At 39.7% G+C, this 20931-nt stretch overlaps 36 non-coding genes and 9 pseudogenes across 36 annotated transcripts; all 45 read left to right on the forward strand.

The window, feature by feature from the left end:
- Window positions 1-220: 220 nt before the first annotated feature.
- LOC146014398 (5S ribosomal RNA) lies at window positions 221-339 on the forward strand. The gene has a single exon (XR_014447355.1). It is a non-coding gene; the product is annotated as a 5S ribosomal RNA (ribosomal RNA).
- A 345-nt stretch (window positions 340-684) lies between these two features.
- Window positions 685-803, forward strand: LOC146017459 (5S ribosomal RNA). Its single transcript, XR_014450329.1, has one exon. It is a non-coding gene; the product is annotated as a 5S ribosomal RNA (ribosomal RNA).
- A 345-nt stretch (window positions 804-1148) lies between these two features.
- LOC146011220 (5S ribosomal RNA) lies at window positions 1149-1267 on the forward strand (annotated as a pseudogene).
- A 345-nt stretch (window positions 1268-1612) lies between these two features.
- Window positions 1613-1731, forward strand: LOC146017241 (5S ribosomal RNA). The gene has a single exon (XR_014450112.1). It is a non-coding gene; the product is annotated as a 5S ribosomal RNA (ribosomal RNA).
- A 344-nt stretch (window positions 1732-2075) lies between these two features.
- On the forward strand, window positions 2076-2194 carry LOC146014399 (5S ribosomal RNA). The gene has a single exon (XR_014447356.1). It is a non-coding gene; the product is annotated as a 5S ribosomal RNA (ribosomal RNA).
- Window positions 2195-2539: 345 nt separating this feature from the next.
- On the forward strand, window positions 2540-2658 carry LOC146017471 (5S ribosomal RNA). Its single transcript, XR_014450340.1, has one exon. It is a non-coding gene; the product is annotated as a 5S ribosomal RNA (ribosomal RNA).
- A 346-nt stretch (window positions 2659-3004) lies between these two features.
- Window positions 3005-3123, forward strand: LOC146014859 (5S ribosomal RNA). Its single transcript, XR_014447801.1, has one exon. It is a non-coding gene; the product is annotated as a 5S ribosomal RNA (ribosomal RNA).
- A 345-nt stretch (window positions 3124-3468) lies between these two features.
- Window positions 3469-3587, forward strand: LOC146015111 (5S ribosomal RNA). Its single transcript, XR_014448042.1, has one exon. It is a non-coding gene; the product is annotated as a 5S ribosomal RNA (ribosomal RNA).
- A 344-nt stretch (window positions 3588-3931) lies between these two features.
- On the forward strand, window positions 3932-4050 carry LOC146017483 (5S ribosomal RNA). Its single transcript, XR_014450352.1, has one exon. It is a non-coding gene; the product is annotated as a 5S ribosomal RNA (ribosomal RNA).
- Window positions 4051-4396: 346 nt separating this feature from the next.
- LOC146011221 (5S ribosomal RNA) lies at window positions 4397-4515 on the forward strand (annotated as a pseudogene).
- Window positions 4516-4860: 345 nt separating this feature from the next.
- Window positions 4861-4979, forward strand: LOC146017242 (5S ribosomal RNA). The gene has a single exon (XR_014450113.1). It is a non-coding gene; the product is annotated as a 5S ribosomal RNA (ribosomal RNA).
- A 344-nt stretch (window positions 4980-5323) lies between these two features.
- Window positions 5324-5442, forward strand: LOC146014400 (5S ribosomal RNA). Its single transcript, XR_014447357.1, has one exon. It is a non-coding gene; the product is annotated as a 5S ribosomal RNA (ribosomal RNA).
- Window positions 5443-5787: 345 nt separating this feature from the next.
- LOC146015191 (5S ribosomal RNA) lies at window positions 5788-5906 on the forward strand. The gene has a single exon (XR_014448119.1). It is a non-coding gene; the product is annotated as a 5S ribosomal RNA (ribosomal RNA).
- A 346-nt stretch (window positions 5907-6252) lies between these two features.
- LOC146014860 (5S ribosomal RNA) lies at window positions 6253-6371 on the forward strand. The gene has a single exon (XR_014447802.1). It is a non-coding gene; the product is annotated as a 5S ribosomal RNA (ribosomal RNA).
- A 345-nt stretch (window positions 6372-6716) lies between these two features.
- LOC146011105 (5S ribosomal RNA) lies at window positions 6717-6835 on the forward strand (annotated as a pseudogene).
- Window positions 6836-7179: 344 nt separating this feature from the next.
- On the forward strand, window positions 7180-7298 carry LOC146014401 (5S ribosomal RNA). Its single transcript, XR_014447358.1, has one exon. It is a non-coding gene; the product is annotated as a 5S ribosomal RNA (ribosomal RNA).
- A 345-nt stretch (window positions 7299-7643) lies between these two features.
- Window positions 7644-7762, forward strand: LOC146015261 (5S ribosomal RNA). Its single transcript, XR_014448188.1, has one exon. It is a non-coding gene; the product is annotated as a 5S ribosomal RNA (ribosomal RNA).
- A 345-nt stretch (window positions 7763-8107) lies between these two features.
- Window positions 8108-8226, forward strand: LOC146015190 (5S ribosomal RNA). Its single transcript, XR_014448118.1, has one exon. It is a non-coding gene; the product is annotated as a 5S ribosomal RNA (ribosomal RNA).
- Window positions 8227-8571: 345 nt separating this feature from the next.
- Window positions 8572-8690, forward strand: LOC146010339 (5S ribosomal RNA; annotated as a pseudogene).
- Window positions 8691-9034: 344 nt separating this feature from the next.
- Window positions 9035-9153, forward strand: LOC146011029 (5S ribosomal RNA; annotated as a pseudogene).
- A 345-nt stretch (window positions 9154-9498) lies between these two features.
- Window positions 9499-9617, forward strand: LOC146014587 (5S ribosomal RNA). Its single transcript, XR_014447536.1, has one exon. It is a non-coding gene; the product is annotated as a 5S ribosomal RNA (ribosomal RNA).
- Window positions 9618-9962: 345 nt separating this feature from the next.
- Window positions 9963-10081, forward strand: LOC146011222 (5S ribosomal RNA; annotated as a pseudogene).
- Window positions 10082-10426: 345 nt separating this feature from the next.
- Window positions 10427-10545, forward strand: LOC146017243 (5S ribosomal RNA). Its single transcript, XR_014450114.1, has one exon. It is a non-coding gene; the product is annotated as a 5S ribosomal RNA (ribosomal RNA).
- Window positions 10546-10889: 344 nt separating this feature from the next.
- Window positions 10890-11008, forward strand: LOC146017494 (5S ribosomal RNA). The gene has a single exon (XR_014450363.1). It is a non-coding gene; the product is annotated as a 5S ribosomal RNA (ribosomal RNA).
- A 346-nt stretch (window positions 11009-11354) lies between these two features.
- Window positions 11355-11473, forward strand: LOC146013497 (5S ribosomal RNA). The gene has a single exon (XR_014446472.1). It is a non-coding gene; the product is annotated as a 5S ribosomal RNA (ribosomal RNA).
- A 344-nt stretch (window positions 11474-11817) lies between these two features.
- LOC146016586 (5S ribosomal RNA) lies at window positions 11818-11936 on the forward strand. Its single transcript, XR_014449473.1, has one exon. It is a non-coding gene; the product is annotated as a 5S ribosomal RNA (ribosomal RNA).
- A 345-nt stretch (window positions 11937-12281) lies between these two features.
- Window positions 12282-12400, forward strand: LOC146016077 (5S ribosomal RNA). The gene has a single exon (XR_014448979.1). It is a non-coding gene; the product is annotated as a 5S ribosomal RNA (ribosomal RNA).
- A 346-nt stretch (window positions 12401-12746) lies between these two features.
- On the forward strand, window positions 12747-12865 carry LOC146017219 (5S ribosomal RNA). Its single transcript, XR_014450090.1, has one exon. It is a non-coding gene; the product is annotated as a 5S ribosomal RNA (ribosomal RNA).
- A 345-nt stretch (window positions 12866-13210) lies between these two features.
- Window positions 13211-13329, forward strand: LOC146017505 (5S ribosomal RNA). Its single transcript, XR_014450374.1, has one exon. It is a non-coding gene; the product is annotated as a 5S ribosomal RNA (ribosomal RNA).
- Window positions 13330-13675: 346 nt separating this feature from the next.
- Window positions 13676-13794, forward strand: LOC146015459 (5S ribosomal RNA). The gene has a single exon (XR_014448380.1). It is a non-coding gene; the product is annotated as a 5S ribosomal RNA (ribosomal RNA).
- A 345-nt stretch (window positions 13795-14139) lies between these two features.
- Window positions 14140-14258, forward strand: LOC146017600 (5S ribosomal RNA). Its single transcript, XR_014450467.1, has one exon. It is a non-coding gene; the product is annotated as a 5S ribosomal RNA (ribosomal RNA).
- A 345-nt stretch (window positions 14259-14603) lies between these two features.
- Window positions 14604-14722, forward strand: LOC146016114 (5S ribosomal RNA). Its single transcript, XR_014449015.1, has one exon. It is a non-coding gene; the product is annotated as a 5S ribosomal RNA (ribosomal RNA).
- Window positions 14723-15068: 346 nt separating this feature from the next.
- On the forward strand, window positions 15069-15187 carry LOC146014746 (5S ribosomal RNA). The gene has a single exon (XR_014447690.1). It is a non-coding gene; the product is annotated as a 5S ribosomal RNA (ribosomal RNA).
- Window positions 15188-15532: 345 nt separating this feature from the next.
- Window positions 15533-15651, forward strand: LOC146017040 (5S ribosomal RNA). Its single transcript, XR_014449916.1, has one exon. It is a non-coding gene; the product is annotated as a 5S ribosomal RNA (ribosomal RNA).
- A 345-nt stretch (window positions 15652-15996) lies between these two features.
- Window positions 15997-16115, forward strand: LOC146011142 (5S ribosomal RNA; annotated as a pseudogene).
- A 345-nt stretch (window positions 16116-16460) lies between these two features.
- LOC146014356 (5S ribosomal RNA) lies at window positions 16461-16579 on the forward strand. The gene has a single exon (XR_014447305.1). It is a non-coding gene; the product is annotated as a 5S ribosomal RNA (ribosomal RNA).
- Window positions 16580-16924: 345 nt separating this feature from the next.
- On the forward strand, window positions 16925-17043 carry LOC146010993 (5S ribosomal RNA; annotated as a pseudogene).
- Window positions 17044-17389: 346 nt separating this feature from the next.
- LOC146016115 (5S ribosomal RNA) lies at window positions 17390-17508 on the forward strand. Its single transcript, XR_014449016.1, has one exon. It is a non-coding gene; the product is annotated as a 5S ribosomal RNA (ribosomal RNA).
- A 346-nt stretch (window positions 17509-17854) lies between these two features.
- On the forward strand, window positions 17855-17973 carry LOC146014726 (5S ribosomal RNA). Its single transcript, XR_014447670.1, has one exon. It is a non-coding gene; the product is annotated as a 5S ribosomal RNA (ribosomal RNA).
- Window positions 17974-18318: 345 nt separating this feature from the next.
- Window positions 18319-18437, forward strand: LOC146010907 (5S ribosomal RNA; annotated as a pseudogene).
- A 345-nt stretch (window positions 18438-18782) lies between these two features.
- On the forward strand, window positions 18783-18901 carry LOC146017019 (5S ribosomal RNA). The gene has a single exon (XR_014449895.1). It is a non-coding gene; the product is annotated as a 5S ribosomal RNA (ribosomal RNA).
- Window positions 18902-19247: 346 nt separating this feature from the next.
- LOC146017516 (5S ribosomal RNA) lies at window positions 19248-19366 on the forward strand. Its single transcript, XR_014450385.1, has one exon. It is a non-coding gene; the product is annotated as a 5S ribosomal RNA (ribosomal RNA).
- A 345-nt stretch (window positions 19367-19711) lies between these two features.
- Window positions 19712-19830, forward strand: LOC146017527 (5S ribosomal RNA). The gene has a single exon (XR_014450396.1). It is a non-coding gene; the product is annotated as a 5S ribosomal RNA (ribosomal RNA).
- Window positions 19831-20175: 345 nt separating this feature from the next.
- On the forward strand, window positions 20176-20294 carry LOC146017020 (5S ribosomal RNA). Its single transcript, XR_014449896.1, has one exon. It is a non-coding gene; the product is annotated as a 5S ribosomal RNA (ribosomal RNA).
- Window positions 20295-20639: 345 nt separating this feature from the next.
- LOC146015112 (5S ribosomal RNA) lies at window positions 20640-20758 on the forward strand. The gene has a single exon (XR_014448043.1). It is a non-coding gene; the product is annotated as a 5S ribosomal RNA (ribosomal RNA).
- The last annotated feature ends 173 nt before the right edge of the window (window positions 20759-20931 follow it).

Below are 20931 nucleotides of genomic sequence, written 5' to 3' on the forward strand. Positions count from 1 at the left end.
ACCACACTGTTTAGGCCCAATTCCAACTGCTTTTGGCAGCTAAACAGTGTTGAGCCTGTTTAGTAGTTTAATTTAAGACCCTCTGCTAATATCATGTCCTGTAGGTCTTTTTACATTACCAACACATGATTTTTTTCAGTAAGCCAATACAGTTAGGAAACTTTTGTATTAGCTTACCAGGTGATAGAAGTAGAAGAGGGCAAAAAAGTGCTTTTAACTCACCTACAGCCATACCACATTGGATAGGCCCAATCTCGTCTGATCTTGGAAGCTAAGCAGTGTTGGGCCTGGTTAGTACTTGGGTGGGAGACCAACTGGGAACACCAGGTGCTGTAGGTTTTTTCACATTACTGGCAAATTGTTTTTATTCTCTAGCTATTTATATTGGAAACTTTTTCTTTTTATTGCCAGCACAGACATTTGGAAGAGGTCAAACAGACACAATAGCCATCACCTAAAGACTTACCACACTGTTTAGGCTCAATTCCAACTGCTTTTGGCAGCTAAACAGTGTTGAGCCTCTTTTGTAGTTTAATTTAAGACCCCCTGCTAATATCATGTCCTGTAGGTCTTTTTACATTACCAACACATGATTTTTTTCAGTAAGCCAATACAGTTAGGAAACTTTTGTATTAGCTTACCTGGTGATAGAAGTAGAAGAGGGCAAAAAAAAGCTTTTAACTCACCTACAGCCATACCACATTGGATAGGCCCAATCTCGTCTGATCTTGGAAGCTAAGCAGTGTTGGGCCTGGTTAGTACTTGGGTGGGAGACCACATGGGAACACCAGGTGCTGTAGGTTTTTTCACATTACTGGCAAATTGTTTTTATTCTCTAGCTATTTAAATTGGAAACTTTTTCTTTTTATTGCCAGTACAGACATTTGGAAGAGGTCAAACTGAAACAATAGCCATCTCCTAAAGACTTACCACACTGTTTAGGCCCAATTCCAACTGCTTTTGGCAGCTAAACAGTGTTGAGCCTGTTTAGTAGTTTAATTTAAGACCCTCTGCTAATATCATGTCCTGTAGGTCTTTTTACATTACCAACACATGATTTTTTTCAGTAAGCCAATACAGTTAGGAAACTTTTTTATTAGCTTACCTGGTGATAGAAGTAGAAGAGGGCAAAAAAGTGCCTTTATCTAACCCACAGCCATACCACATTGGATAGGCCCAATCTCGTCTAATCTTGGAAGCTAAGCAGTGTTGGGCCTGGTTAGTACTTGGGTGGGAGACCACCTGGGAACACCATGTGCTGTAGGTTTTTTCACATTACTGGCAAATTGTTTTTATTCTCTAGCTATTTAAATTGGAAACTTTTTCTTTTTATTGCCAGCACAGACATTTGGAAGAGGTCAAACAGACACAATAGCCATCACCTAAAGACTTACCACACTGTTTAGGCTCAATTCCAACTGCTTTTGGCAGCTAAACAGTGTTGAGCCTCTTTTGTAGTTTAATTTAAGCCCCCCTGCTAATATCATGTCCTGTAGGTCTTTTTACATTACCAACACATGATTTTTTTTAGTAAGCCAATACAGTTAGGAAACTTTTGTATTAGCTTACCTGGTGATAGAAGTAGAAGAGGGCAAAAAAGTGCCTGTATCTCACCTACAGCCATACCACATTGGATAGGCCCAATCTCGTCTGATCTTGGAAGCTAAGCAGTGTTGGGCCTGGTTAGTACTTGGGTGGGAGTCCACCTGGGACTACCAGGTGCTGTAGGTTTTTCACATTACTGGCAAATTGTTTTTATTCTCTAGCTATTTATATTGGAAACTTTTTCTATTTATTGCCAGCACAGACATTTGGAAGAGGTCAAACAGACACAATAGCCATCACCTAAAGACTTACCACACTGTTTAGGCTCAATTCCAACTGCTTTTGGCAGCTAAACAGTGTTGAGCCTCTTTTGTAGTTTAATTTAAGACCCCCTGCTAATATCATGTCCTGTAGGTCTTTTTACATTACCAACACATGATTTTTTCCTGTAAGCCAATACAGTTAGGAAACTTTTGTATTAGCTTACCAGGTGATAGAAGTAGAAGAGGGCAAAAAAGTGCTTTTAACTCACCTACAGCCATACCACATTGGATAGGCCCAATCTCGTCTGATCTTGGAAGCTAAGCAGTGTTGGGCCTGGTTAGTACTTGGGTGGGAGACCAACTGGGAACACCAGGTGCTGTAGGTTTTTTCACATTACTGGCAAATTGTTTTTATTCTCTAGCTATTTATATTGGAAACTTTTTCTTTTTATTGCCAGCACAGACATTTGGAAGAGGTCAAACAGACACAATAGCCATCACCTAAAGACTTACCACACTGTTTAGGCTCAATTCCAACTGCTTTTGGCAGCTAAACAGTGTTGAGCCTCTTTTGTAGTTTAATTTAAGACCCCCTGCTAATATCATGTCCTGTAGGTCTTTTTACATTACCAACACATGATTTTTTTCAGTAAGCCAATACAGTTAGGAAACTTTTGTATTAGCTTACCTGGTGATAGAAGTAGAAGAGGGCAAAAAAAAGCTTTTAACTCACCTACAGCCATACCACATTGGATAGGCCCAATCTCGTCTGATCTTGGAAGCTAAGCAGTGTTGGGCCTGGTTAGTACTTGGGTGGGAGACCACATGGGAACACCAGGTGCTGTAGGTTTTTTCACATTACTGGCAAATTGTTTTTATTCTCTAGCTATTTAAATTGGAAACTTTTTCTTTTTATTGCCAGTACAGACATTTGGAAGAGGTCAAACTGAAACAATAGCCATCTCCTAAAGACTTACCACACTGTTTAGGCCCAATTCCAACTGCTTTTGGCAGCTAAACAGTGTTGAGCCTGTTTAGTAGTTTAATTTAAGACCCTCTGCTAATATCATGTCCTGTAGGTCTTTTTACATTACCAACACATGATTTTTTTTCAGTAAGCCAATACAGTTAGGAAACTTTTTTATTAGCTTACCTGGTGATAGAAGTAGAAGAGGGCAAAAAAGTGCCTGTATCTCACCTACAGCCATACCACATTGGATAGGCCCAATCTCGTCTGATCTTGGAAGCTAAGCAGTGTTGGGCCTGGTTAGTACTTGGGAGGGAGACCACCTGGGAACACCAGGTGCTGTAGGTTTTTTCACATTACTGGCAAATTGTTTTTATTCTCTAGCTATTTAAATTGGAAACTTTTTCTTTTTATTGCCAGCACAGACATTTGGAAGAGGTCAAACAGACACAATAGCCATCACCTAAAGACTTACCACACTGTTTAGGCTCAATTCCAACTGCTTTTGGCAGCTAAACAGTGTTGAGCCTCTTTTGTAGTTTAATTTAAGCCCCCCTGCTAATATAATGTCCTGTAGGTCTTTTTACATTACCAACACATGATTTTTTTTAGTAAGCCAATACAGTTAGGAAACTTTTGTATTAGCTTACCTGGTGATAGAAGTAGAAGAGGGCAAAAAAGTGCCTGTATCTCACCTACAGTCATACCACATTGGATAGGCCCAATCTCGTCTGATCTTGGAAGCTAAGCAGTGTTGGGCCTGGTTAGTACTTGGAAGGGAGACCACCTGGGAACACCAGGTGCTGTAGGTTTTTTCACATTACTTTCAAATTGTTTTTATTCTCTAGCTATTTATATTGGAAACTTTTTCTTTTTATTGCCAGCACAGACATTTGGAAGAGGTCAAACAGACACAATAGCCATCACCTAAAGACTTACCACACTGTTTAGGCTCAATTCCAACTGCTTTTGGCAGCTAAACAGTGTTGATCCTCTTTTGTAGTTTAATTTAAGACCCCCTGCTAATATCATGTCCTGTAGTTCTTTTTACATTACCAACACATGATTTTTTTCAGTAAGCCAATACAGTTAGGAAACTTTTGTATTAGCTTACCTGGTGATAGAAGTAGAAGAGGGCAAAAAAAAGATTTAATTCACCTACAGCCATACCACATTGGATAGGCCCAATCTCGTCTGATCTTGGAAGCTAAGCAGTGTTGGGCCTGGTTAGTACTTGGGTGGGAGACCACATGGGAACACCAGGTGCTGTAGGTTTTTTCACATTACTGGCAAATTGTTTTTATTCTCTAGCTATTTATATTGGAAACTTTTTTATTTTTATTGCCAGCACAGACATTTGGAAGAGGTCAAACTGAAACAATAGCCATCTCCTAAAGACTTACCACACTGTTTAGGCCCAATTCCAACTGCTTTTGGCAGCTAAACAGTGTTGAGCCTGTTTAGTAGTTTAATTTAAGACCCTCTGCTAATATCATGTCCTGTAGGTCTTTTTACATTACCAACACATGATTTTTTTCAGTAAGCCAATACAGTTAGGAAACTTTTTTATTAGCTTACCTGGTGATAGAAGTAGAAGAGGGCAAAAAAGGGCCTTTATCTAACCCACAGCCATACCACATTGGATAGGCCCAATCTCGTCTAATCTTGGAAGCTAAGCAGTGTTGGGCCTGGTTAGTACTTGGGTGGGAGACCACCTGGGAACACCATGTGCTGTAGGTTTTTTCACATTACTGGCAAATTGTTTTTATTCTCTAGCTATTTAAATTGGAAACTTTTTCTTTTTATTGCCAGCACAGACATTTGGAAGAGGTCAAACAGACACAATAGCCATCACCTAAAGACTTACCACACTGTTTAGGCTCAATTCCAACTGCTTTTGGCAGCTAAACAGTGTTGAGCCTCTTTTGTAGTTTAATTTAAGCCCCCCTGCTAATATCATGTCCTGTAGGTCTTTTTACATTACCAACACATGATTTTTTTTAGTAAGCCAATACAGTTAGGAAACTTTTGTATTAGCTTACCTGGTGATAGAAGTAGAAGAGGGCAAAAAAGTGCCTGTATCTCACCTACAGCCATACCACATTGGATAGGCCCAATCTCGTCTGATCTTGGAAGCTAAGCAGTGTTGGGCCTGGTTAGTACTTGGGTGGGAGTCCACCTGGGACTACCAGGTGCTGTAGGTTTTTCACATTACTGGCAAATTGTTTTTATTCTCTAGCTATTTATATTGGAAACTTTTTCTATTTATTGCCAGCACAGACATTTGGAAGAGGTCAAACAGACACAATAGCCATCACCTAAAGACTTACCACACTGTTTAGGCTCAATTCCAACTGCTTTTGGCAGCTAAACAGTGTTGAGCCTCTTTTGTAGTTTAATTTAAGACCCCCTGCTAATATCATGTCCTGTAGGTCTTTTTACATTACCAACACATGATTTTTTCCTGTAAGCCAATACAGTTAGGAAACTTTTGTATTAGCTTACCAGGTGATAGAAGTAGAAGAGGGCAAAAAAGTGCTTTTAACTCACCTACAGCCATACCACATTGGATAGGCCCAATCTCGTCTGATCTTGGAAGCTAAGCAGTGTTGGGCCTGGTTAGTACTTGGGTGGGAGACCAACTGGGAACACCAGGTGCTGTAGGTTTTTTCACATTACTGGCAAATTGTTTTTATTCTCTAGCTATTTATATTGGAAACTTTTTCTTTTTATTGCCAGCACAGACATTTGGAAGAGGTCAAACAGACACAATAGCCATCACCTAAAGACTTACCACACTGTTTAGGCTCAATTCCAACTGCTTTTGGCAGCTAAACAGTGTTGAGCCTCTTTTGTAGTTTAATTTAAGACCCCCTGCTAATATCATGTCCTGTAGGTCTTTTTACATTACCAACACATGATTTTTTTCAGTAAGCCAATACAGTTAGGAAACTTTTGTATTAGCTTACCTGGTGATAGAAGTAGAAGAGGGCAAAAAAAAGCTTTTAACTCACCTACAGCCATACCACATTGGATAGGCCCAATCTCGTCTGATCTTGGAAGCTAAGCAGTGTTGGGCCTGGTTAGTACTTGGGTGGAAGACCACATGGGAACACCAGGTGCTGTAGGTTTTTTCACATTACTGGCAAATTGTTTTTATTCTCTAGCTATTTAAATTGGAAACTTTTTCTTTTTATTGCCAGTACAGACATTTGGAAGAGGTCAAACTGAAACAATAGCCATCTCCTAAAGACTTACCACACTGTTTAGGCCCAATTCCAACTGCTTTTGGCAGCTAAACAGTGTTGAGCCTGTTTAGTAGTTTAATTTAAGACCCTCTGCTAATATCATGTCCTGTAGGTCTTTTTACATTACCAACACATGATTTTTTTTCAGTAAGCCAATACAGTTAGGAAACTTTTTTATTAGCTTACCTGGTGATAGAAGTAGAAGAGGGCAAAAAAGTGCCTGTATCTCACCTACAGCCATACCACATTGGATAGGCCCAATCTCGTCTGATCTTGGAAGCTAAGCAGTGTTGGGCCTGGTTAGTACTTGGGAGGGAGACCACCTGGGAACACCAGGTGCTGTAGGTTTTTTCACATTACTGGCAAATTGTTTTTATTCTCTAGCTATTTAAATTGGAAACTTTTTCTTTTTATTGCCAGCACAGACATTTGGAAGAGGTCAAACAGACACAATAGCCATCACCTAAAGACTTACCACACTGTTTAGGCTCAATTCCAACTGCTTTTGGCAGCTAAACAGTGTTGAGCCTCTTTTGTAGTTTAATTTAAGCCCCCCTGCTAATATAATGTCCTGTAGGTCTTTTTACATTACCAACACATGATTTTTTTTAGTAAGCCAATACAGTTAGGAAACTTTTGTATTAGCTTACCTGGTGATAGAAGTAGAAGAGGGCAAAAAAGTGCCTGTATCTCAAATACAGTCATACCACATTGGATAGGCCCAATCTCGTCTGATCTTGGAAGCTAAGCAGTGTTGGGCCTGGTTAGTACTTGGGTGGGAGACCACCTGGGACTACCAGGTGCTGTAGGTTTTTCACATTACTGGCAAATTGTTTTTATTCTCTAGCTATTTATATTGGAAACTTTTTCTTTTTATTGCCAGCACAGACATTTGGAAGAGGTCAAACAGACACAATAGCCATCACCTAAAGACTTACCACACTGTTTAGGCTCAATTCCAACTGCTTTTGGCAGCTAAAGAGTGTTGAGCCTCTTTTGTAGTTTAATTTAAGACCCCCTGCTAATATCATGTCCTGTAGTTCTTTTTACATTACCAACACATGATTTTTTTCAGTAAGCCAATACAGTTAGGAAACTTTTGTATTAGCTTACCAGGTGATAGAAGTAGAAGAGGGCAAAAAAGTGCTTTTAACTCACCTACAGCCATACCACATTGGATAGGCCCAATCTCGTCTGATCTTGGAAGCTAAGCAGTGTTGGGCCTGGTTAGTACTTGGGTGGGAGACCAACTGGGAACACCAGGTGCTGTAGGTTTTTTCACATTACTGGCAAATTGTTTTTATTCTCTAGCTATTTATATTGGAAACTTTTTCTTTTTATTGCCAGCACAGACATTTGGAAGAGGTCAAACAGACACAATAGCCATCACCTAAAGACTTACCACACTGTTTAGGCTCAATTCCAACTGCTTTTGGCAGCTAAACAGTGTTGAGCCTCTTTTGTAGTTTAATTTAAGACCCCCTGCTAATATCATGTCCTGTAGGTCTTTTTACATTACCAACACATGATTTTTTTCAGTAAGCCAATACAGTTAGGAAACTTTTGTATTAGCTTACCTGGTGATAGAAGTAGAAGAGGGCAAAAAAAAGCTTTTAACTCACCTTCAGCCATACCACATTGGATAGGCCCAATCTCGTCTGATCTTGGAAGCTAAGCAGTGTTGGGCCTGGTTAGTACTTGGGTGGGAGACCACATGGGAACACCAGGTGCTGTAGGTTTTTTTACATTACTGGCAAATTGTTTTTATTCTCTAGCTATTTAAATTGGAAACTTTTTCTTTTTATTGCCAGTACAGACATTTGGAAGAGGTCAAACTGAAACAATAGCCATCTCCTAAAGACTTACCACACTGTTTAGGCCCAATTCCAACTGCTTTTGGCAGCTAAACAGTGTTGAGCCTGTTTAGTAGTTTAATTTAAGACCCTCTGCTAATATCATGTCCTGTAGGTCTTTTTACATTACCAACACATGATTTTTTTCAGTAAGCCAATACAGTTAGGAAACTTTTTTATTAGCTTACCTGGTGATAGAAGTAGAAGAGGGCAAAAAAGTGCCTGTATCTAACCCACAGCCATACCACATTGGATAGGCCCAATCTCGTCTGATCTTGGAAGCTAAGCAGTGTTGGGCCTGGTTAGTACTTGGGTGGGAGACCACCTGGGAACACCAGGTGCTGTAGGTTTTTTCACATTACTGGCAAATTTTTTTTATTCTCTAGCTATTTAAATTGGAAACTTTTTCTTTTTATTGCCAGCACAGACATTTGGAAGAGGTCAACCTGACACAATAGCCATCACCTAAAGACTTACCACACTGTTTAGGCTCAATTCCAACTGCTTTTGGCAGCTAAACAGTGTTGAGCCTCTTTTGTAGTTTAATTTAAGCCCCCCTGCTAATATCATGTCCTGTAGGTCTTTTTACATTACCAACACATGATTTTTTTTAGTAAGCCAATACAGTTAGGAAACTTTTGTATTAGCTTACCTGGTGATAGAAGTAGAAGAGGGCAAAAAAGTGCCTGTATCTCACCTACAGCCATACCACATTGGATAGGCCCAATCTCGTCTGATCTTGGAAGCTAAGCAGTGTTGGGCCTGGTTAGTACTTGGGTGGGAGTCCACCTGGGACTGCCAGGTGCTGTAGGTTTTTCACATTACTGGCAAATTGTTTTTATTCTCTAGCTATTTATATTGGAAACTTTTTCTTTTTATTGCCAGCACAGACATTTGGAAGAGGTCAAACAGACACAATAGCCATCACCTAAAGACTTACCACACTGTTTAGGCTCAATTCCAACTGCTTTTGGCAGCTAAACAGTGTTGAGCCTCTTTTGTAGTTTAATTTAAGACCCCCTGCTAATATCATGTCCTGTAGGTCTTTTTACATTACCAACACATGATTTTTTTCAGTAAGCCAATACAGTTAGGAAACTTTTGTATTAGCTTACCAGGTGATAGAAGTAGAAGAGGGCAAAAAAGTGCTTTTAACTCAACTATAGCCATACCACATTGGATAGGCCCAATCTCGTCTAATCTTGGAAGCTAAGCAGTGTTGGGCCTGGTTAGTACTTGGGTGGGAGACCAACTGGGAACACCAGGTGCTGTAGGTTTTTTCACATTACTGGCAAATTGTTTTTATTCTCTAGCTATTTATATTGGAAACTTTTTCTTTTTATTGCCAGCACAGACATTTGGAAGAGGTCAAACAGACACAATAGCCATCACCTAAAGACTTACCACACTGTTTAGGCTCAATTCCAACTGCTTTTGGCAGCTAAACAGTGTTGAGCCTCTTTTGTAGTTTAATTTAAGACCCCCTGCTAATATCATGTCCTGTAGGTCTTTTTACATTACCAACACATGATTTTTTTCAGTAAGCCAATACAGTTAGGAAACTTTTGTATTAGCTTACCTGGTGATAGAAGTAGAAGAGGGCAAAAAAAAGCTTTTAACTCACCTACAGCCATACTACATTGGATAGGCCCAATCTCGTCTGATCTTGGAAGCTAAGCAGTGTTGGGCCAGGTTAGTACTTGGGTGGGAGACCACATGGGAACACCAGGTGCTGTAGGTTTTTTCACATTACTGGCAAATTGTTTTTATTCTCTAGCTATTTAAATTGGAAACTTTTTCTTTTTATTGCCAGTACAGACATTTGGAAGAGGTCAAACTGAAACAATAGCCATCTCCTAAAGACTTACCACACTGTTTAGGCCCAATTCCAACTGCTTTTGGCAGCTAAACAGTGTTGAGCCTGTTTAGTAGTTTAATTTAAGACCCTCTGCTAATATCATGTCCTGTAGGTCTTTTTACATTACCAACACATGATTTTTTTCAGTAAGCCAATACAGTTAGGAAACTTTTTTATTAGCTTACCTGGTGATAGAAGTAGAAGAGGGCAAAAAAGTGCCTTTATCTAACCCACAGCCATACCACATTGGATAGGCCCAATCTCGTCTAATCTTGGAAGCTAAGCAGTGTTGGGCCTGGTTAGTACTTGGGTGGGAGACCACCTGGGAACACCATGTGCTGTAGGTTTTTTCACATTACTGGCAAATTGTTTTTATTCTCTAGCTATTTAAATTGGAAACTTTTTCTTTTTATTGACAGCACAGACATTTGGAAGAGGTCAAACAGACACAATAGCCATCACCTAAAGACTTACCACACTGTTTAGGCTCAATTCCAACTGCTTTTGGCAGCTAAACAGTGTTGAGCCTCTTTTGTAGTTTAATTTAAGCCCCCCTGCTAATATCATGTCCTGTAGGTCTTTTTACATTACCAACACATGATTTTTTTTAGTAAGCCAATACAGTTAGGAAACTTTTGTATTAGCTTACCTGGTGATAGAAGTAGAAGAGGGCAAAAAAGTGCCTGTATCTCACCTACAGCCATACCACATTGGATAGGCCCAATCTCGTCTGATCTTGGAAGCTAAGCAGTGTTGGGCCTGGTTAGTACTTGGGTGGGAGTCCACCTGGGACTACCAGGTGCTGTAGGTTTTTCACATTACTGGCAAATTGTTTTTATTCTCTAGCTATTTATATTGGAAACTTTTTCTATTTATTGCCAGCACAGACATTTGGAAGAGGTCAAACAGACACAATAGCCATCACCTAAAGACTTACCACACTGTTTAGGCTCAATTCCAACTGCTTTTGGCAGCTAAACAGTGTTGAGCCTCTTTTGTAGTTTAATTTAAGACCCCCTGCTAATATCATGTCCTGTAGGTCTTTTTACATTACCAACACATGATTTTTTCCGGTAAGACAATACAGTTAGGAAACTTTTGTATTAGCTTACCAGGTGATAGAAGTAGAAGAGGGCAAAAAAGTGCTTTTAACTCACCTACAGCCATACCACATTGGATAGGCCCAATCTCGTCTGATCTTGGAAGCTAAGCAGTGTTGGGCCTGGTTAGTACTTGGGTGGGAGACCACATGGGAACACCAGGTGCTGTAGGTTTTTTCACATTACAGGCAAATTGTTTTTATTCTCTAGCTATTTAAATTGGAAACTTTTTCTTTTTATTGCCAGTACAGACATTTGGAAGAGGTCAAACAGACACAATAGCCATCACCTAAAGACTTACCACACTGTTTAGGCCCAATTCCAACTGCTTTTGGCAGCTAAACAGTGTTGAGCCTGTTTAGTAGTTTAATTTAAGACCCTCTGCTAATATCATGTCCTGTAGGTCTTTTTACATTACCAACACATGATTTTTTTTAAGTAAGCCAATACAGTTAGGAAACTTTTTTATTAGCTTACCTGGTGATAGAAGTAGAAGAGGGCAAAAAAGTGCCTGTATCTCACCTACAGCCATACCACATTGGATAGGCCCAATCTCGTCTGATCTTGGAAGCTAAGCAGTGTTGGGCCTGGTTAGTACTTGGGTGGGAGACCACCTGGGAACACCAGGTGCTGTAGGTTTTTTCACATTACTGGCAAATTGTTTTTATTCTCTAGCTATTTAAATTGGAAACTTTTTCTTTTTATTGCCAGCACAGACATTTGGAAGAGGTCAAACAGACACAATAGCCATCACCTAAAGACTTACCACACTGTTTAGGCTCAATTCCAACTGCTTTTGGCAGCTAAAGAGTGTTGAGCCTCTTTTGTAGTTTAATTTAAGACCCCCTGCTAATATCATGTCCTGTAGGTCTTTTTACATTACCAACACATGATTTTTTTCAGTAAGCCAATACAGTTAGGAAACTTTTGTATTAGCTTACCAGGTGATAGAATAGAAGAGGGCAAAAAAGTGCTTTTAACTCACCTACAGCCATACCACATTGGATAGGCCCAATCTCGTCTGATCTTGGATGCTAAGCAGTGTTGGGCCTGGTTAGTACTTGGGTGGGAGACCAACTGGGAACACCAGGTGCTGTAGGTTTTTTCACATTACTGGCAAATTGTTTTTATTCTCTAGCTATTTATATTGGAAACTTTTTCTTTTTATTGCCAGCACAGACATTTGGAAGAGGTCAAACAGACACAATAGCCATCACCTAAAGACTTACCACACTGTTTAGGCTCAATTCCAACTGCTTTTGGCAGCTAAACAGTGTTGAGCCTCTTTTGTAGTTTAATTTAAGACCCCCTGCTAATATCATGTACTGTAGGTCTTTTTACATTACCAACACATGATTTTTTTCAGTAAGCCAATACAGTTAGGAAACTTTTGTATTAGCTTACCTGGTGATAGAAGTAGAAGAGGGCAAAAAAGTGCCTTTAACTCACCTACATCCATACCACATTGGATAGGCCCAATCTCGTCTGATCTTGGAAGCTAAGCAGTGTTGGGCCTGGTTAGTACTTGGGTGGGAGACCACATGGGAACACCAGGTGCTGTAGGTTTTTTCACATTACTGGCAAATTGTTTTTATTCTCTAGCTATTTAAATTGGAAACTTTTTCTTTTTATTGCCAGTACAGACATTTGGAAGAGGTCAAACAGACACAATAGCCATCACCTAAAGACTTACCACAATGTTTAGGCCCAATTCCAACTGCTTTCGGCAGCTAAACAGTGTTGAGCCTCTTTAGTAGTTTAATTTAAGAACCCCTGCTAATTTCATGTCCTGTAGGTCTTTTTACATTACCAACACATGATTTTTTTTAAGTAAGCCAATACAGTTAGGAAACTTTTGTATTAGCTTACCTGGTGATAGAAGTAGAAGAGGGCAAAAAAGTGCCTTTAACTCACCTACATCCATACCACATTGGATAGTCCCAATCTCGTCTGATCTTGGAAGCTAAGCAGTGTTGGGCTTGGTTAGTACTTGGGTGGGAGACCACATGGGAACACCAGGTGCTGTAGGTTTTTTCACATTACAGGCAAATTGTTTTTATTCTCTAGCTATTTAAATTGGAAACTTTTTCTTTTTATTGCCAGTACAGACATTTGGAAGAGGTCAAACAGACACAATAGCCATCACCTAAAGACTTACCACACTGTTTAGGCCTAATTCCAACTGCTTTTGGCAGCTAAACAGTGTTGAGCCTCTTTAGTAGTTTAATTTAAGACCCCCTGCTAATATCATGTCCTGTAGGTCTTTTTACATTACCAACACATGATTTTTTTCAGTAAGCCAATACAGTTAGGAAACTTTTTTATTAGCTTACCTGGTGATAGAAGTAGAAGAGGGCAAAAAAGTGCATGTACCTCACCTACAGCCATACCACATTGGATAGGCCCAATCTCGTCTGATCTTGGAAGCTAAGCAGTGTTGGGCCTGGTTAGTACTTGGGTGGGAGACCACATGGGAACACCAGGTGCTGTAGGTTTTTTCACATTACAGGCAAATTGTTTTTATTCTCTAGCTATTTAAATTGGAAACTTTTTCTTTTTATTGCCAGTACAGACATTTGGAAGAGGTCAAACAGACACAATAGCCATCACCTAAAGACTTACCACACTGTTTAGGCCCAATTCCAACTGCTTTTGGCAGCTAAACAGTGTTGAGCCTGTTTAGTAGTTTAATTTAAGACCCCCTGCTAATATCATGTCCTGTAGGTCTTTTTACATTACCAACACATGATTTTTTTTAAGTAAGCCAATACAGTTAGGAAACTTTTTTATTAGCTTACCTGGTGATAGAAGTAGAAGAGGGCAAAAAAGTGCCTGTATCTCACCTACAGCCATACCACATTGGATAGGCCCAATCTCGTCTGATCTTGGAAGCTAAGCAGTATTGGGCCTGGTTAGTACTTGGGTGGGAGACCACCTGGGAACACCAGGTGCTGTAGGTTTTTTCACATTACTGGCAAATTGTTTTTATTCTCTAGCTATTTAAATTGGAAACTTTTTCTTTTTATTGCCAGCACAGACATTTGGAAGAGGTCAAACAGACACAATTGCCATCACCTAAAGACTTACCACACTGTTTTGGCTCAATTCCAACTGCTTTTGGCAGCTAAACAGTGTTGAGCCTCTTTTGTAGTTTAATTTAAGCCCCCCTGCTAATATCATGTCCTGTAGGTATTTTTACATTACCAACACATGATTTTTTTTAGTAAGCCAATACAGTTAGGAAACTTTTGTATTAGCTTACCTGGTGATAGAAGTAGAAGAGGGCAAAAAAGTGCCTGTATCTCACCTATAGCCATACCACATTGGATAGGCCCAATCTTGTCTGATCTTGGAAGCTAAGCAGTGTTGGGCCTGGTTAGTACTTGGGTGGGAGACTACCTGGGAACACCAGGTGCTGTAGGTTTTTTCACATTACTGGCAAATTGTTTTTATTCTCTACCTATTTATATTGGAAACTTTTTCTTTTTATTGCCAGCACAGACATTTGGAAGAGGTCAAACAGACACAATAGCCATCACCTAAAGACTTACCATACTGTTTAGGCTCAATTCCAACTGCTTTTGGCAGCTAAACAGTGTTGAGCCTCTTTTGTAGTTTAATTTAAGACCCCCTGCTAATATCATGTCCTGTAGGTCTTTTTACATTACCAACACATGATTTTTTTCAGTAAGCCAATACAGTTAGGAAACTTTTGTATTAGCTTACCTGGTGATAGAAGTAGAAGAGGGCAAAAAAGTGCTTTTAACTCACCTACAGCCATACCACATTGGATAGGCCCAATCTCGTCTGATCTTGGAAGCTAAGCAGTGTTGGGCCTGGTTAGTACTTGGGTGGGAGACCACATGGGAACACCAGGTGATGTAGGTTTTTTCACATTACTGGCAAATTGTTTTTATTCTCTAGCTATTTAAATTGGAAACTTTTTCTTTTTATTGCCAGTACAGACATTTGGAAGAGGTCAAACAGACACAATAGCCATCACCTAAAGACTTACCACACTGTTTAGGCCCAATTCCAACTGCTTTTTGCAGCTAAACAGTGTTGAGCCTCTTTAGTAGTTTAATTTAAGACCCCCTGCTAATATCATGTCCTGTAGGTCTTTTTACATTACCAACACATGATTTTTTTCAGTAAGCCAATACAGTTAGGAAACTTTTTTTATTAGCTTACCTGGTGATAGAAGTAGAAGAGGGCAAAAAAGTGCCTGTGTCTCACCTACAGCCATACCACATTGGATAGGCCCAATCTCGTCTGATCTTGGAAGCTAAGCAGTGTTGGGCTTGGTTAGTACTTGGGTGGGAGACCACATGGGAACACCAGGTGCTGTAGGTTTTTTCACATTACAGGCAAATTGTTTTTATTCTCTAGCTATTTAAATTGGAAACTTTTTCTTTTTATTGCCAGTACAGACATTTGGAAGAGGTCAAACAGACACAATAGCCATCACCTAAAGACTTACCACACTGTTTAGGCCCAATTCCAACTGCTTTTGGCAGCTAAACAGTGTTGAGCCTCTTTAGTAGTTTAATTTAAGACCCCCTGCTAATATCATGTCCTGTAGGTCTTTTTACATTACCAACACCAGATTTTTTTCAGTAAGCCAATACAGTTAGGAAACTTTTTTATTAGCTTACCTGGTGATAGAAGTAGAAGAGGGCAAAAAAGTGCCTGTATTTCACCTACAGCCATACCACATTGGATAGGCCCAATCTCGTCTGATCTTGGAAGCTAAGCAGTGTTGGGCCTGGTTAGTACTTGGGTGCGAGACCACATGGGAACACCAGGTGCTGTAGGTTTTTTCACATTACAGGCAAATTGTTTTTATTCTCTAGCTATTTAAATTGGAAACTTTTTCTTTTTATTGCCAGTACAGACATTTGGAAGAGGTCAAACAGACACAATAGCCATCACCTAAAGACTTACCACACTGTTTAGGCCCAATTCCAACTGCTTTTGGCAGCTAAACAGTGTTGAGCCTCTTTAGTAGTTTAATTTAAGACCCCCTGCTAATATCATGTCCTGTAGGTCTTTTTACATTACCAACACATGATTTTTTTCAGTAAGCCAATACAGTTAGGAAACTTTTGTATTAGCTTACCTGGTGATAGAAGTAGAAGAGGGCAAAAAAGTGCCTTTATCTCACCTACAGCCATACCACATTGGATAGGCCCAATCTCGTTTGATGTTGGAAGCTAAGCAGTGTTGGGCCTGGTTAGTACTTGGGTGGGAGACCACATGGGAACACATGGTGCTGTAGGTTTTTTCACATTACTGGCAAATTGTTTTTATTCTCTAGCTATTTAAATTGGAAACTTTTTCTTTTTATTGCCAGTACAGACATTTGGAAGAGGTCAAACAGACACAATAGCCATCACCTAAAGACTTACCACACTGTTTAGGCCCAATTCCAACTGCTTTTGGCAGCTAAACAGTGTTGAGCCTCTTTTGTAGTTTAATTTAAGACCCCCTGCTAATATCATGTCCTGTAGGTCTTTTTACATTACCAACACATGATTTTTTTCAGTAAGCCAATACAGTTAGGAAACTTTTGTATTAGCTTACCTGGTGATAGAAGTAGAAGAGGGCAAAAAAGTGCTTTTAACTCACTTACAGCCATACCACATTGGATAGGCCCAATCTCGTCTGATCTTGGAAGCTAAGCAGTGTTGGGCCTGGTTAGTACTTGGGTGGGAGACCACATGGGAACACCAGGTGCTGTAGGTTTTTTCACATTACTGGCAAATTGTTTTTATTCTCTAGCTATTTAAATTGGAAACTTTTTCTTTTTATTGCCAGTACAGACATTTGGAAGAGGTCAAACAGACACAATAGCCATCACCTAAAGACTTACCACACTGTTTAGGCCCAATTCCAACTGCTTTTTGCAGCTAAACAGTGTTGAGCCTCTTTAGTAGTTTAATTTAAGACCCCCTGCTAATATCATGTCCTGTAGGTCTTTTTACATTACCAACACATGATTTTTTTCAGTAAGCCAATACAGTTAGGAAACTTTTGTATTAGCTTACCTGGTGATAGAAGTAGAAGAGGGCAAAAAAGTGCTTTTAACTCACTTACAGCCATACCACATTGGATAGGCCCAATCTCGTCTGATCTTGCAAGCTAAGCAGTGTTGGGCCTGGTTAGTACTTGGGTGGGAGACCACATGGGAACACCAGGTGCTGTAGCTTTTTTCACATTACTGGCAAATTGTTTTTATTCTCTAGCTATTTAAATTGGAAACTTTTTCTTTTTATTGCCAGTACAGACATTTGGAAGAGGTCAAACAGACACAATAGCCATCACCTAAAGACTTACCACACTGTTTAGGCCCAATTCCAACTGCTTTTTGCAGCTAAACAGTGTTGAGCCTCTTTAGTAGTTTAATTTAAGACCCCCTGCTAATATCATGTCCTGTAGGTCTTTTTACATTACCAACACATGATTTTTTTCAGTAAGCCAATACAGTTAGGAAACTTTTTTTATTAGCTTACCTGGTGATAGAAGTAGAAGAGGGCAAAAAAGTGCCTGTGTCTCACCTACAGCCATACCACATTGGATAGGCCCAATCTCGTCTGATCTTGGAAGCTAAGCAGTGTTGGGCCTGGTTAGTACTTGGGTGGGAGACCACATGGGAACACCAGGTGATGTAGGTTTTTTCACATTACTGGCAAATTGTTTTTATTCTCTAGCTATTTAAATTGGAAACTTTTTCTTTTTATTGCCAGTACAGACATTTGGAAGAGGTCAAACAGACACAATAGCCATCACCTAAAGACTTACCACACTGTTTAGGCCCAATTCCAACTGCTTTTTGCAGCTAAACAGTGTTGAGCCTCTTTAGTAGTTTAATTTAAGACCCCCTGCTAATATCATGTCCTGTAGGTCTTTTTACATTACCAACACATGATTTTTTTCAGTAAGCCAATACAGTTAGGAAACTTTTTTTATTAGCTTACCTGGTGATAGAAGTAGAAGAGAGCAAAAAAGTGCCTGTGTCTCACCTACAGCCATACCACATTGGATAGGCCCAATCTCGTCTGATCTTGGAAACTAAGCAGTGTTGGGCTTGGTTAGTACTTGGGTGGGAGACCACATGGGAACACCAGGTGCTGTAGGTTTTTTCACATTACAGGCAAATTGTTTTTATTCTCTAGCTATTTAAATTGGAAACTTTTTCTTTTTATTGCCAGTACAGACATTTGGAAGAGGTCAAACAGACAAAATAGCCATCACCTAAAGACTTACCACACTGTTTAGGCCCAATTCCAACTGCTTTTGGCAGCTAAACAGTGTTGAGCCTCTTTAGTAGTTTAATTTAAGACCCCCTGCTAATATCATATCCTGTAGGTCTTTTTACATTACCAACACCAGATTTTTTTCAGTAAGCCAATACAGTTAGGAAACTTTTTTATTAGCTTACCTGGTGATAGAAGTAGAAGAGGGCAAAAAAGTGCCTCTATTTCACCTACAGCCATACCACATTGGATAGGCCCAATCTTGTCTGATCTTGGAAGCTAAGCAGTGTTGGGCCTGGTTAGTACTTGGGTGCGAGACCACATGGGAACACCAGGTGCTGTAGGTTTTTTCACATTACAGGCAAATTGTTTTTATTCTCTAGCTATTTAAATTGGAAACTTTTTCTTTTTATTGCCAGTACAGACATTTGGAAGAGGTCAAACAGACACAATAGCCATCACCTAAAGACTTACCACACTGTTTAGGCCCAATTCCAACTGCTTTTGGCAGCTAAACAGTGTTGAGCCTCTTTAGTAGTTTAGTTTAAGACCCCCTGCTAATATCATGTCCTGTAGGTCTTTTTACATTACCAACACATGATTTTTTTCAGTAAGCCAATACAGTTAGGAAACTTTTGTATTAGCTTACCTGGTGATAGAAGTAGAAGAGGGCAAAAAAGTGCCTGTATCTCACCTACAGCCATACCACATTGGATAGGCCCAATCTCGTTTGATGTTGGAAGCTAAGCAGTGTTGGGCCTGGTTAGTACTTGGGTGGGAGACCACATGGGAACACCAGGTGCTGTAGGTTTTTTCACATTACTGGCAAATTGTTTTTATTCTCTAGCTATTTAAATTGGAAACTTTTTCTTTTTATTGCCAGTACAGACATTTGGAAGAGGTCAAACAGACACAATAGCCATCACCTAAAGACTTACCACACTGTTTAGGCCCAATTCCAACTGCTTTTGGCAGCTAAACAGTGTTGAGCCTCTTTAGTAGTTTAATTTAAGACCCCCTGCTAATATCATGTCCTGTAGGTCTTTTTACATTACCAACACATGATTTTTTTTTAGTAAGCCAATACAGTTAGGAAACTTTTTTATTAGCTTACCTGGTGATAGAAGTAGAAGAGGGCAAAAAAGTGCCTGTGTCTCACCTACAGCCATACCACATTGGATAGGCCCAATCTCGTCTGATCTTGGAAGCTAAGCAGTGTTGGGCCTGGTTAGTACTTGGGTGGGAGACCACATGGGAACACCAGGTGCTGTAGGTTTTTTCACATTACAGGCAAATTGTTTTTATTCTCTAGCTATTTAAATTGGAAACTTTTTCTTTTTATTGCCAGTACAGACATTTGGAAGAGGTCAAACAGACACAATAGCCATCACCTAAAGACTTACCACACTGTTTAGGCCCAATTCCAACTGCTTTTGGCAGCTAAACAGTGTTGAGCCTCTTTAGTAGTTTAATTTAAGACCCCCTGCTAATATCATGTCCTGTAGGTCTTTTTACATTACCAACACATGATTTTTTTCAGTAAGCCAATACAGTTAGGAAACTTTTTTATTAGCTTACCTGGTGATAGAAGTAGAAGAGGGCAAAAAAGGGCCTGGATTTCACCTACAGCCATACCACATTGGATAGGCCCAATCTCGTCTGATCTTGGAAGCTAAGCAGTGTTGGGCCTGGTTAGTACTTGGGTGGGAGACCACATGGGAACACCAGGTGCTGTAGGTTTTTTCACATTACAGGCAAATTGTTTTTATTCTCTAGCTATTTAAATTGGAAACTTTTCCTTTTTATTGCCAGTACAGACATTTGGAAGAGGTCAAACAGACACAATAGCCATCACCTAAAGACTTACCACACTGTTTAGGCCCAATTCCAACTGCTTTTGGCAGCTAAACAGTGTTGAGCCTCTTTAGTAGTTTAATTTAAGACCCCCTGCTAATATCATGTCCTGTAGGTCTTTTTACATTACCAACACATGATTTTTTTCAGTAAGCCAATACAGTTAGGAAACTTTTGTATTAGCTTACCTGGTGATAGAAGTAGAAGAGGGCAAAAAAGTGCCTGTATCTCACCTACAGCCATACCACATTGGATAGGCCCAATCTCGTTTGATGTTGGAAGCTAAGCAGTGTTGGGCCTGGTTAGTACTTGGGTGGGAGACCACATGGGAACACCAGGTGCTGTAGGTTTTTTCACATTACTGGCAAATTGTTTTTATTCTCTAGCTATTTAAATTGGAAACTTTTTCTTTTTATTGCCAGTACAGACATTTGGAAGAGGTCAAACAGACACAATAGCCATCACCTAAAGACTTACCACACTGTTTAGGCCCAATTCCAACTGCTTTTGGCAGCTAAACAGTGTTGAGCCTGTTTAGTAGTTTAATTTAAGACCCCCTGCTAATATCATGTCCTGTAGGTCTTTTTACATTACCAACACATGATTTTTTTCAGTAAGCCAATACAGTTAGGAAACTTTTTTATTAGCTTACCTAGTGATAGAAGTAGAAGAGGGCAAAAAAGTGCCTGTATCTCACCTACAGTCATACCACATTGGATAGGCCCAATCTCGTCTGATCTTGGAAGCTAAGCAGTGTTGGGCCTGGTTAGTACTTGGAAGGGAGACCACCTGGGAACACCAGGTGCTGTAGGTTTTTTCACATTACTTTCAAATTGTTTTTATTCTCTAGCTATTTATATTGGAAACTTTTTCTTTTTATTGCCAGCACAGACATTTGGAAGAGGTCAAACAGACACAATAGCCATCACCTAAAGAATTACCACACTGTTTAGGCTCAATTCCAACTGCTTTTGGCAGCTAAACAGT

The sequence above is a fragment of the Crinia signifera genome, chromosome 6 (assembly GCF_055691185.1).
Source record: "Crinia signifera chromosome 6, ASM5569118v1, whole genome shotgun sequence".
Taxonomy (NCBI): domain Eukaryota; kingdom Metazoa; phylum Chordata; class Amphibia; order Anura; family Myobatrachidae; genus Crinia; species Crinia signifera.